The sequence below is a fragment of the Ambystoma mexicanum genome, unplaced genomic scaffold (genome assembly GCF_040938575.1).
Source record: "Ambystoma mexicanum isolate Mex_15411 unplaced genomic scaffold, UKY_AmexF1_1 Mex_scaf46, whole genome shotgun sequence".
NCBI classification, from domain to species: domain Eukaryota; kingdom Metazoa; phylum Chordata; class Amphibia; order Caudata; family Ambystomatidae; genus Ambystoma; species Ambystoma mexicanum.
Genome location: NW_027182462.1, coordinates 891,424 through 903,661, shown reverse-complemented (window position 1 = coordinate 903,661; position 12,238 = coordinate 891,424). Strand labels below are relative to the sequence as shown.

Genomic DNA, 12,238 nt, shown 5'->3' with positions numbered 1-12,238 from the left:
TGCCATCACTCACTATTTAAATTCAATGACATCACAGGAAGCAGCAGCATCTGAACTTTGATCTTGGCTGGAAACGTTGAATGATGCCAAACACTGGGAAACTGGAGCTTGCGTTATGCTGGTTTTACTACTAATGGTGTGCCATACGGAAGCTCAAGCACCTTCCTCTGGATTAGTGTTGTGAACCCTCCAGGAGATCTTGTTATATTTTTCTGAACTTCAACTTGATGTGTTTATCTGTCAATGGCCGGGTAAGGAAGAACGAGTCAACGATCTTGTTTCTATTATGACAAACATGATCTATTTTTCACTGACTTTGCACCACCATTGTTTTATCTCTTCTTTAAGCATGGGACTCGAGCACCGTTCCCAAACAGACGAGGTGGCTGAGTGGTTAAGGCGATGGACTGCTAATCCATTGTGCTCTGCACGCGTGGGTTCGAATCCCACCTTCGTCGTATTTTTTCTTTATAGTCTGCATTTAAACATAGACCAAAGTCTTTCAACCTCCCTGTGAAAGACAGGAATGAGTACAGATATGGAAATAGAGATGTAAAAATAAGTTCATTGGTGCAGGCGGAGAATGAAATTAGTCAAAGACTTTCCTCGTAGGTTTCCATTCTTTACTATTATAGGAGCCAAAATCAGCGCAGTTAGTAAACTCCCAAGCTTACATCCCAAATTCTTTTTTCTTTTAGTTGTCTGCCTTTTACATGTTCCTTTTGCCATCATTCTGACCTGCTATCTAAACTCATGAACCTGTTCAGCATCCTACTCAATACATACATACCCGTAAAAGTACATACTCAAACGCATACCGACAATGTATCACCAACATAAGCACACACGCTTTCGCAAATCAGATGTATGATGACGTACTGAACACATGCAGAGATATACAGCCATTTTTACACAACCAGAAATTCATATACCTGGAGATCTACCTAGGTAAAACCCATGGTTTCTTTGCACTTTCTGTTGTTGGCTGTGAGCAAGCAGCAGGTGGCCTTGTAGCTCAGTGGCAGAGCACTGGTCTCGTAAACCAGGGGTCATGAGTTCAAACCTCATCAGGGCCTCGGGCGGATTATTTTCAAAAAGCACGGGGAAGAGAAGCCAGAGTTGCACCATCTACAGAGAACCTTTTATGACGGGATGCATCCTCATAATTGAAGTCTTCCACAGAAGGAGTGAAATAGAGTTCGAGAGGAAGGCCTAATGTTTTCAGGCAAAGACTGACAAAAACCTTGCAATGTCGCATGTAGCTGCTTTGGTGAAAAGACTGTTCAAGTTCACAATGCAACGGAGGGGTGTTCCCCATCTCCATACAATCATCTCTTTGATAATGTAAACGTGCCAGGCGTGTTGAAAGACAAAGACAGACACAACCGCACATACCAGTTGAAGAAAGACAGCCAGCAAACACATTTGTATAGAGGTAAGCAAGCCTCAATTAGAGATGTGAGTCCCTCCGTTTCTGCGGGAGTCCACAAGTTTAATAAAAAATGAACACATATCTTTCATGTTCTAATGATTACCAATCTTTCTGATTAGCTCTGCATAGCTCCAATGGCTATGTGTGTGTGTGTGTGTGTATGTGCCCGTGTGTGTAGGGGAAGGGGTCGGTAGATGTGTTCACGCAGAGCAAGTTGCATACATCGCCAACAGCCATTCTCTCCTGCTCCTGTGCATCCAGTTCGGAAGCGAACCCACCCAATTGTTCTATATGTCTGCTACCCTGACCGCATTCACACATCATTGGCTATTAGTATGCAGCTTGTGGGCGCTGTCAATGGGATATAAGCACCATTCCCCATGTCTGCAATAGCTAGACCAGATTCTGAGGTATGATGAGCAGGGGTCCAGGCACTTCGCCTGACGAACGCCTGACAAACGCCGGGTTTAGCCCTGCCGGGCCCTGAGGGGCCTAGCCCTGAGGGGCCTAACTGGGCATGGCCCTGTGTAAGGTAGGGTGAGCAGGGGACCACTTGCAACTAACCTTCGGCACCAATCAGGCATGGAGAGGTCTGTGCAAATGCCCAGCCCTTTAGCAATCTCGATCTGCAAAACCTTCAACTCCTAATTCTCATGGCTCCCAGAAGCCCTAGCCCATATGCAAATGAGGCGAGTTCCTATCAGCATCCTTGTTCTGCTTGATTTTATCAAAGTGACTGCCTGATTAGTGAAAGGGTATTTATTCTCAGAGGTTTGCTTCAAAGGCGATAATGCAGTAAATAGACAACATTATTCTTTGTAAGTTGATATTGTCTCCTGGATCCTACTCCAGTAACCCTTTTTCTACCTTTACAAATGTCTTCCGTAAGTGGTGCTCAGCAGAAAATGGAGTATAATAACAGTTGACATTTTTTATTTTCTGTTCTATTTTCAAAAACCCTCCGTAGCTGTATTTAAAGCGCAAACACCCCATAAATAACTTGCAATGAGTATTCCATGTCTAAAAGGCAGAGGAGCTGTCATACAACATTAACTGACAATCAAGGAAACCTTGAGGTGAACCAAAAAATGTCCAGAACATTTATTGGTTCAATAATTCAGTTTTGAGGTGAATTAGTAAAAAGTTCCAAAGTTGCTCCAGGTGAGGCTTGAACTCACAACCTCGGCATTGCTCACTGCATGTACTGCTGTATAAGTACCGCGCGCTAACCGATTGCGCCACTGGAGCTGCTGTGTTTTGGTTTTCGACATGAAACTACACCCACAAACACACACACAAGTGTACAAAAGCACCCACAAGCTCTGGCATTGTCTTTTTAGCTGACACCAAATTATGGGTGCCTTGTAGTGCCCATATTGTGCCACTGGAGCTTACCTTTTAGCCTGATATACACTTTGCCACTGATGTTCAGCCAATGGTGCAGTCAAATGTCCCTTCTACATTTTTGTCATGCTGCAGGCAGTGCCACTGGAGCCAGCATGATGCTCTTCCTCATATTCAACACGTGTCAATTGAAACACCTCCCAATGTCATCTTGGCGATGCCTATAAACACCCCAGGACTTTGATGAATTTTTCTCAACAGCAAGTGAGGCAGTTTTCCTGCAAACGGCTGGATGTACCTCAACAAGGAACGCATTGTGGTTCTATTTTGAAGATGTTTGTGTTATTACCTGTAAAGACTTGAATGCCTAACATAATCCCTGTAGACGAGGTGGCCGAGTGGTTAAGGCGATGGACTGCTAATCTACTGTACACGCGTGGTTTCGAATCCCACCTTTGTCGATTTTAACTTTTGAAATCTTTTTTAAACATCTGCATTGCTCTAAGCACCATTGCCATTGGCTTTCAAAGAACATACAGACAAAAGTGAAAATATGCATGTTAGTTGATTAAGAAGGACACAAACAAGGTTGTCGTGTTACTGGCAGGAATGCAATCTGCTGTGCTTGACTACCCTTTGAGCCAGAATCCGGATAGAAATTTAAAAAAGCAAAGGTAATATCCATATTGTCTCTCTGCTGCCATGTACATGTTTTTTTCAACTTTCACGCATCACATCTCCTCATTAGTCACCCTAAAATTGCACGGAATACGCACAAATTAGCTGCTCCTCAAAAAATCGGCCAGAAAAAAACAGGTCAAATCACAATCATATACATACATTCTCACACACCCTTCAAATATGTCTACCCAGTAAACATCATGTTGTGTGCTCGTTGTGTTGCTGTTATGCGTCGTAACCTGAGGGGCTCTGTAGCTCAGTGGCAGAGCACTGGTCTTGTAAACCAGGGGTCGTGAGTTCGATCCTCATCAGGGCCTCCAAATGATAATTTTCTTGAACATTGTTGAATAGGAACTGATATTGCACATTGTACCTGTGCAACCTTTTACCAATGGATTCGGGCCTATAACAAAGCCACAAGCGCAAGGTGTCTGAATAGTCTGTGGGGAAGGTCGGCTTTCTGGACCTAATTTCTTCAAGAAAAAGACCTTGATAATCTTGTGATGACAGATGCAGATGATCACGGTGAAGCCCTTACTCTATTGAACAGTACAGCGGTTCTGGGTTGCACGCCTTTCTCTATTTTCAGGGACGTTGATGTGGCAAAATTTAATTGGAAAAGGGTTATTGCCATCACTCACTATTTAAATTCAATGACATCACAGGAAGCAGCAGCATCTGAACTTTGATCTTGGCTGGAAACGTTGAATGATGCCAAACACTGGGAAACTGGAGCTTGCGTTATGCTGGTTTTACTACTAATGGTGTGCCATACGGAAGCTCAAGCACCTTCCTCTGGATTAGTGTTGTGAACCCTCCAGGAGCTCTTGTTATATTTTTCTGAACTTCAACTTGATGTGTTTATCTATCAATGGCCGGGTAAGGAAGAACGAGTCAACGATCTTGTTTCTATTATGACAAACATGATCTATTTTTCACTGACTTTGCACCACCATTGTTTTATCTCTTCTTTAAGCATGGGACTCGAGCACCGTTCCCAAACAGACGAGGTGGCCGAGTGGTTAAGGCGATGGACTGCTAATCCATTGTGCTCTGCACGCGTGGGTTCGAATCCCACCTTCGTCGTATTTTTTCTTTATAGTCTGCATTTAAACATAGACCAAAGTCTTTCAACCTCCCTGTGAAAGACAGGAATGAGTACAGATATGGAAATAGAGATGTAAAAATAAGTTCATTGGTGCAGGCGGAGAATGAAATTAGTCAAAGACTTTCCTCGTAGGTTTCCATTCTTTACTATTATAGGAGCCAAAATCAGCGCAGTTAGTAAACTCCCAAGCTTACATCCCAAATTCTTTTTTCTTTTAGTTGTCTGCCTTTTACATGTTCCTTTTGCCATCATTCTGACCTGCTATCTAAACTCATGAACCTGTTCAGCATCCTACTCAATACATACATACCCGTAAAAGTACATACTCAAACGCATACCGACAATGTATCACCAACATAAGCACACACGCTTTCGCAAATCAGATGTATGATGACGTACTGAACACATGCAGAGATATACAGCCATTTTTACACAACCAGAAATTCATATACCTGGAGATCTACCTAGGTAAAACCCATGGTTTCTTTGCACTTTCTGTTGTTGGCTGTGAGCAAGCAGCAGGTGGCCCTGTAGCTCAGTGGCAGAGCACTGGTCTCGTAAACCAGGGGTCATGAGTTCAAACCTCATCAGGGCCTCGGGCGGATTATTTTCAAAAAGCACGGGGAAGAGAAGCCAGAGTTGCACCATCTACAGAGAACCTTTTATGACGGGATGCATCCTCATAATTGAAGTCTTCCACAGAAGGAGTGAAATAGAGTTCGAGAGGAAGGCCTAATGTTTTCAGGCAAAGACTGACAAAAACCTTGCAATGTCGCATGTAGCTGCTTTGGTGAAAAGACTGTTCAAGTTCACAATGCAACGGAGGGGTGTTCCCCATCTCCATACAATCATCTCTTTGATAATGTAAACGTGCCAGGCGTGTTGAAAGACAAAGACAGACACAACCGCACATACCAGTTGAAGAAAGACAGCCAGCAAACACATTTGTATAGAGGTAAGCAAGCCTCAATTAGAGATGTGAGTCCCTCCGTTTCTGCGGGAGTCCACAAATTTAATAAAAAATGAACACATATCTTTCATGTTCTAATGATTACCAATCTTTCTGATTAGCTCTGCATAGCTCCAATGGCTATGTGTGTGTGTGTGTGTGTATGTGCCCGTGTGTGTAGGGGAAGGGGTCGGTAGATGTGTTCACGCAGAGCAAGTTGCATACATCGCCAACAGCCATTCTCTCCTGCTCCTGTGCATCCAGTTCGGAAGCGAACCCACCCAATTGTTCTATATGTCTGCTACCCTGACCGCATTCACACATCATTGGCTATTAGTATGCAGCTTGTGGGCGCTGTCAATGGGATATAAGCACCATTCCCCATGTCTGCAATAGCTAGACCAGATTCTGAGGTATGATGAGCAGGGGTCCAGGCACTTCGCCTGACGAACGCCGGGCTTAGCCCTGCCGGGCCTAGCCCTGAGGGGCCTAACTGGGCATGGCCCTGTGTAAGGTAGGGTGAGCAGGGGACCACTTGCAACTAACCTTCGGCACCAATCAGGCATGGAGAGGTCTGTGCAAATGCCCAGCCCTTTAGCAATCTCGATCTGCAAAACCTTCAACTCCTAATTCTCATGGCTCCCAGAAGCCCTAGCCCATATGCAAATGAGGCGAGTTCCTATCAGCATCCTTGTTCTGCTTGATTTTATCAAAGTGACTGCCTGATTAGTGAAAGGGTATTTATTCTCAGAGGTTTGCTTCAAAGGCGATAATGCAGTAAATAGACAACATTATTCTTTGTAAGTTGATATTGTCTCCTGGATCCTACTCCAGTAACCCTTTTTCTACCTTTACAAATGTCTTCCGTAAGTGGTGCTCAGCAGAAAATGGAGTATAATAACAGTTGACATTTTTTATTTTCTGTTCTATTTTCAAAAACCCTCCGTAGCTGTATTTAAAGCGCAAACACCCCATAAATAACTTGCAATGAGTATTCCATGTCTAAAAGGCAGAGGAGCTGTCATACAACATTAACTGACAATCAAGGAAACCTTGAGGTGAACCAAAAAATGTCCAGAACATTTATTGGTTCAATAATTCAGTTTTGAGGTGAATTAGTAAAAAGTTCCAAAGTTGCTCCAGGTGAGGCTTGAACTCACAACCTCGGCATTGCTCACTGCATGTACTGCTGTATAAGTACCGCGCGCTAACCGATTGCGCCACTGGAGCTGCTGTGTTTTGGTTTTCGACATGAAACTACACCCACAAACACACACACAAGTGTACAAAAGCACCCACAAGCTCTGGCATTGTCTTTTTAGCTGACACCAAATTATGGGTGCCTTGTAGTGCCCATATTGTGCCACTGGAGCTTACCTTTTAGCCTGATATACACTTTGCCACTGATGTTCAGCCAATGGTGCAGTCAAATGTCCCTTCTACATTTTTGTCATGCTGCAGGCAGTGCCACTGGAGCCAGCATGATGCTCTTCCTCATATTCAACACGTGTCAATTGAAACACCTCCCAATGTCATCTTGGCGATGCCTATAAACACCCCAGGACTTTAATGAATTTTTCTCAACAGCAAGTGAGGCAGTTTTCCTGCAAACGGCTGGATGTACCTCAACAAGGAACGCATTGTGGTTCTATTTTGAAGATGTTTGTGTTATTACCTGTAAAGACTTGAATGCCTAACATAATCCCTGTAGACGAGGTGGCCGAGTGGTTAAGGCGATGGACTGCTAATCTACTGTACACGCGTGGTTTCGAATCCCACCTTTGTCGATTTTAACTTTTGAAATCTTTTTTAAACATCTGCATTGCTCTAAGCACCATTGCCATTGGCTTTCAAAGAACATACAGACAAAAGTGAAAATATGCATGTTAGTTGATTAAGAAGGACACAAACAAGGTTGTCGTGTTACTGGCAGGAATGCAATCTGCTGTGCTTGACTACCCTTTGAGCCAGAATCCGGATAGAAATTTAAAAAAGCAAAGGTAATATCCATATTGTCTCTCTGCTGCCATGTACATGTTTTTTTCAACTTTCACGCATCACATCTCCTCATTAGTCACCCTAAAATTGCACGGAATACGCACAAATTAGCTGCTCCTCAAAAAATCGGCCAGAAAAAAACAGGTCAAATCACAATCATATACATACATTCTCACACACCCTTCAAATATGTCTACCCAGTAAACATCATGTTGTGTGCTCGTTGTGTTGCTGTTATGCGTCGTAACCTGAGGGGCTCTGTAGCTCAGTGGCAGAGCACTGGTCTTGTAAACCAGGGGTCGTGAGTTCGATCCTCATCAGGGCCTCCAAATGATAATTTTCTTGAACATTGTTGAATAGGAACTGATATTGCACATTGTACCTGTGCAACCTTTTACCAATGGATTCGGGCCTATAACAAAGCCACAAGCGCAAGGTGTCTGAATAGTCTGTGGGGAAGGTCGGCTTTCTGGACCTAATTTCTTCAAGAAAAAGACCTTGATAATCTTGTGATGACAGATGCAGATGATCACGGTGAAGCCCTTACTCTATTGAACAGTACAGCGGTTCTGGGTTGCACGCCTTTCTCTATTTTCAGGGACGTTGATGTGGCAAAATTTAATTGGAAAAGGGTTATTGCCATCACTCACTATTTAAATTCAATGACATCACAGGAAGCAGCAGCATCTGAACTTTGATCTTGGCTGGAAACGTTGAATGATGCCAAACACTGGGAAACTGGAGCTTGCGTTATGCTGGTTTTACTACTAATGGTGTGCCATACGGAAGCTCAAGCACCTTCCTCTGGATTAGTGTTGTGAACCCTCCAGGAGCTCTTGTTATATTTTTCTGAACTTCAACTTGATGTGTTTATCTATCAATGGCCGGGTAAGGAAGAACGAGTCAACGATCTTGTTTCTATTATGACAAACATGATCTATTTTTCACTGACTTTGCACCACCATTGTTTTATCTCTTCTTTAAGCATGGGACTCGAGCACCGTTCCCAAACAGACGAGGTGGCCGAGTGGTTAAGGCGATGGACTGCTAATCCATTGTGCTCTGCACGCGTGGGTTCGAATCCCACCTTCGTCGTATTTTTTCTTTATAGTCTGCATTTAAACATAGACCAAAGTCTTTCAACCTCCCTGTGAAAGACAGGAATGAGTACAGATATGGAAATAGAGATGTAAAAATAAGTTCATTGGTGCAGGCGGAGAATGAAATTAGTCAAAGACTTTCCTCGTAGGTTTCCATTCTTTACTATTATAGGAGCCAAAATCAGCGCAGTTAGTAAACTCCCAAGCTTACATCCCAAATTCTTTTTTCTTTTAGTTGTCTGCCTTTTACATGTTCCTTTTGCCATCATTCTGACCTGCTATCTAAACTCATGAACCTGTTCAGCATCCTACTCAATACATACATACCCGTAAAAGTACATACTCAAACGCATACCGACAATGTATCACCAACATAAGCACACACGCTTTCGCAAATCAGATGTATGATGACGTACTGAACACATGCAGAGATATACAGCCATTTTTACACAACCAGAAATTCATATACCTGGAGATCTACCTAGGTAAAACCCATGGTTTCTTTGCACTTTCTGTTGTTGGCTGTGAGCAAGCAGCAGGTGGCCCTGTAGCTCAGTGGCAGAGCACTGGTCTCGTAAACCAGGGGTCATGAGTTCAAACCTCATCAGGGCCTCGGGCGGATTATTTTCAAAAAGCACGGGGAAGAGAAGCCAGAGTTGCACCATCTACAGAGAACCTTTTATGACGGGATGCATCCTCATAATTGAAGTCTTCCACAGAAGGAGTGAAATAGAGTTCGAGAGGAAGGCCTAATGTTTTCAGGCAAAGACTGACAAAAACCTTGCAATGTCGCATGTAGCTGCTTTGGTGAAAAGACTGTTCAAGTTCACAATGCAACGGAGGGGTGTTCCCCATCTCCATACAATCATCTCTTTGATAATGTAAACGTGCCAGGCGTGTTGAAAGACAAAGACAGACACAACCGCACATACCAGTTGAAGAAAGACAGCCAGCAAACACATTTGTATAGAGGTAAGCAAGCCTCAATTAGAGATGTGAGTCCCTCCGTTTCTGCGGGAGTCCACAAATTTAATAAAAAATGAACACATATCTTTCATGTTCTAATGATTACCAATCTTTCTGATTAGCTCTGCATAGCTCCAATGGCTATGTGTGTGTGTGTGTGTGTATGTGCCCGTGTGTGTAGGGGAAGGGGTCGGTAGATGTGTTCACGCAGAGCAAGTTGCATACATCGCCAACAGCCATTCTCTCCTGCTCCTGTGCATCCAGTTCGGAAGCGAACCCACCCAATTGTTCTATATGTCTGCTACCCTGACCGCATTCACACATCATTGGCTATTAGTATGCAGCTTGTGGGCGCTGTCAATGGGATATAAGCACCATTCCCCATGTCTGCAATAGCTAGACCAGATTCTGAGGTATGATGAGCAGGGGTCCAGGCACTTCGCCTGACGAACGCCGGGCTTAGCCCTGCCGGGCCTAGCCCTGAGGGGCCTAACTGGGCATGGCCCTGTGTAAGGTAGGGTGAGCAGGGGACCACTTGCAACTAACCTTCGGCACCAATCAGGCATGGAGAGGTCTGTGCAAATGCCCAGCCCTTTAGCAATCTCGATCTGAAAAACCTTCAACTCCTAATTCTCATGGCTCCCAGAAGCCCTAGCCCATATGCAAATGAGGCGAGTTCCTATCAGCATCCTTGTTCTGCTTGATTTTATCAAAGTGACTGCCTGATTAGTGAAAGGGTATTTATTCTCAGAGGTTTGCTTCAAAGGCGATAATGCAGTAAATAGACAACATTATTCTTTGTAAGTTGATATTGTCTCCTGGATCCTACTCCAGTAACCCTTTTTCTACCTTTACAAATGTCTTCCGTAAGTGGTGCTCAGCAGAAAATGGAGTATAATAACAGTTGACATTTTTTATTTTCTGTTCTATTTTCAAAAACCCTCCGTAGCTGTATTTAAAGCGCAAACACCCCATAAATAACTTGCAATGAGTATTCCATGTCTAAAAGGCAGAGGAGCTGTCATACAACATTAACTGACAATCAAGGAAACCTTGAGGTGAACCAAAAAATGTCCAGAACATTTATTGGTTCAATAATTCAGTTTTGAGGTGAATTAGTAAAAAGTTCCAAAGTTGCTCCAGGTGAGGCTTGAACTCACAACCTCGGCATTGCTCACTGCATGTACTGCTGTATAAGTACCGCGCGCTAACCGATTGCGCCACTGGAGCTGCTGTGTTTTGGTTTTCGACATGAAACTACACCCACAAACACACACACAAGTGTACAAAAGCACCCACAAGCTCTGGCATTGTCTTTTTAGCTGACACCAAATTATGGGTGCCTTGTAGTGCCCATATTGTGCCACTGGAGCTTACCTTTTAGCCTGATACACACTTTGCCACTGATGTTCAGCCAATGGTGCAGTCAAATGTCCCTTCTACATTTTTGTCATGCTGCAGGCAGTGCCACTGGAGCCAGCATGATGCTCTTCCTCATATTCAACACGTGTCAATTGAAACACCTCCCAATGTCATCTTGGCGATGCCTATAAACACCCCAGGACTTTGATGAATTTTTCTCAACAGCAAGTGAGGCAGTTTTCCTGCAAACGGCTGGATGTACCTCAACAAGGAACGCATTGTGGTTCTATTTTGAAGATGTTTGTGTTATTACCTGTAAAGACTTGAATGCCTAACATAATCCCTGTAGACGAGGTGGCCGAGTGGTTAAGGCGATGGACTGCTAATCTACTGTACACGCGTGGCTTCGAATCCCACCTTTGTCGATTTTAACTTTTGAAATCTTTTTTAAACATCTGCATTGCTCTAAGCACCATTGCCATTGGCTTTCAAAGAACATACAGACAAAAGTGAAAATATGCATGTTAGTTGATTAAGAAGGACACAAACAAGGTTGTCGTGTTACTGGCAGGAATGCAATCTGCTGTGCTTGACTACCCTTTGAGCCAGAATCCGGATAGAAATTTAAAAAAGCAAAGGTAATATCCATATTGTCTCTCTGCTGCCATGTACATGTTTTTTTCAACTTTCACGCATCACATCTCCTCATTAGTCACCCTAAAATTGCACGGAATACGCACAAATTAGCTGCTCCTCAAAAAATCGGCCAGAAAAAAACAGGTCAAATCACAATCATATACATACATTCTCACACACCCTTCAAATATGTCTACCCAGTAAACATCATGTTGTGTGCTCGTTGTGTTGCTGTTATGCGTCGTAACCTGAGGGGCTCTGTAGCTCAGTGGCAGAGCACTGGTCTTGTAAACCAGGGGTCGTGAGTTCGATCCTCATCAGGCCCTCCAAATGGTAATTTTCTTGAACATTGTTGAATAGGAACTGATATTGCACATTGTACCTGTGCAACCTTTTACCAATGGATTCGGGCCTATAACAAAGCCACAAGCGCAAGGTGTCTGAATAGTCTGTGGGGAAGGTCGGCTTTCTGGACCTAATTTCTTCAAGAAAAAGACCTTGATAATCTTGTGATGACAGATGCAGATGATCACGGTGAAGCCCTTACTCTATTGAACAGTACAGCGGTTCTGGGTTGCACGCCTTTCTCTATTTTCAGGGACGTTGATGTGGCAAAATTTAATTGGAAAAGGGTTATTGCCATCACTCACTATTTAAATTCA

At 43.6% G+C, this 12,238-nt stretch overlaps 15 non-coding genes across 15 annotated transcripts; 12 read left to right on the top strand and 3 right to left on the bottom strand.

The window, feature by feature from the left end:
- The first annotated feature begins 376 nt into the window (after nucleotides 1-376).
- Nucleotides 377-458, top strand: TRNAS-GCU (transfer RNA serine (anticodon GCU)). The gene has a single exon. It is a non-coding gene; the product is annotated as a tRNA-Ser (tRNA).
- A 546-nt stretch (nucleotides 459-1,004) lies between these two features.
- On the top strand, nucleotides 1,005-1,076 carry TRNAT-CGU (transfer RNA threonine (anticodon CGU)). Its single transcript has one exon. It is a non-coding gene; the product is annotated as a tRNA-Thr (tRNA).
- A 1,509-nt stretch (nucleotides 1,077-2,585) lies between these two features.
- Nucleotides 2,586-2,680, bottom strand: TRNAI-UAU (transfer RNA isoleucine (anticodon UAU)). Its single transcript has 2 exons — nucleotides 2,643-2,680; nucleotides 2,586-2,621 (listed from the first exon to the last, which is right to left on the bottom strand). It is a non-coding gene; the product is annotated as a tRNA-Ile (tRNA).
- A 480-nt stretch (nucleotides 2,681-3,160) lies between these two features.
- Nucleotides 3,161-3,237, top strand: TRNAS-GCU (transfer RNA serine (anticodon GCU)). Its single transcript has one exon. It is a non-coding gene; the product is annotated as a tRNA-Ser (tRNA).
- A 465-nt stretch (nucleotides 3,238-3,702) lies between these two features.
- Nucleotides 3,703-3,774, top strand: TRNAT-UGU (transfer RNA threonine (anticodon UGU)). Its single transcript has one exon. It is a non-coding gene; the product is annotated as a tRNA-Thr (tRNA).
- A 687-nt stretch (nucleotides 3,775-4,461) lies between these two features.
- On the top strand, nucleotides 4,462-4,543 carry TRNAS-GCU (transfer RNA serine (anticodon GCU)). Its single transcript has one exon. It is a non-coding gene; the product is annotated as a tRNA-Ser (tRNA).
- Nucleotides 4,544-5,089: 546 nt separating this feature from the next.
- Nucleotides 5,090-5,161, top strand: TRNAT-CGU (transfer RNA threonine (anticodon CGU)). The gene has a single exon. It is a non-coding gene; the product is annotated as a tRNA-Thr (tRNA).
- Nucleotides 5,162-6,649: 1,488 nt separating this feature from the next.
- Nucleotides 6,650-6,744, bottom strand: TRNAI-UAU (transfer RNA isoleucine (anticodon UAU)). Its single transcript has 2 exons — nucleotides 6,707-6,744; nucleotides 6,650-6,685 (listed from the first exon to the last, which is right to left on the bottom strand). It is a non-coding gene; the product is annotated as a tRNA-Ile (tRNA).
- Nucleotides 6,745-7,224: 480 nt separating this feature from the next.
- Nucleotides 7,225-7,301, top strand: TRNAS-GCU (transfer RNA serine (anticodon GCU)). Its single transcript has one exon. It is a non-coding gene; the product is annotated as a tRNA-Ser (tRNA).
- Nucleotides 7,302-7,766: 465 nt separating this feature from the next.
- Nucleotides 7,767-7,838, top strand: TRNAT-UGU (transfer RNA threonine (anticodon UGU)). Its single transcript has one exon. It is a non-coding gene; the product is annotated as a tRNA-Thr (tRNA).
- A 687-nt stretch (nucleotides 7,839-8,525) lies between these two features.
- Nucleotides 8,526-8,607, top strand: TRNAS-GCU (transfer RNA serine (anticodon GCU)). The gene has a single exon. It is a non-coding gene; the product is annotated as a tRNA-Ser (tRNA).
- Nucleotides 8,608-9,153: 546 nt separating this feature from the next.
- TRNAT-CGU (transfer RNA threonine (anticodon CGU)) lies at nucleotides 9,154-9,225 on the top strand. The gene has a single exon. It is a non-coding gene; the product is annotated as a tRNA-Thr (tRNA).
- A 1,488-nt stretch (nucleotides 9,226-10,713) lies between these two features.
- TRNAI-UAU (transfer RNA isoleucine (anticodon UAU)) lies at nucleotides 10,714-10,808 on the bottom strand. The gene is made up of 2 exons: nucleotides 10,771-10,808; nucleotides 10,714-10,749 (listed from the first exon to the last, which is right to left on the bottom strand). It is a non-coding gene; the product is annotated as a tRNA-Ile (tRNA).
- A 480-nt stretch (nucleotides 10,809-11,288) lies between these two features.
- Nucleotides 11,289-11,365, top strand: TRNAS-GCU (transfer RNA serine (anticodon GCU)). Its single transcript has one exon. It is a non-coding gene; the product is annotated as a tRNA-Ser (tRNA).
- Nucleotides 11,366-11,829: 464 nt separating this feature from the next.
- On the top strand, nucleotides 11,830-11,902 carry TRNAT-UGU (transfer RNA threonine (anticodon UGU)). Its single transcript has one exon. It is a non-coding gene; the product is annotated as a tRNA-Thr (tRNA).
- Nucleotides 11,903-12,238: the final 336 nt, after the last annotated feature.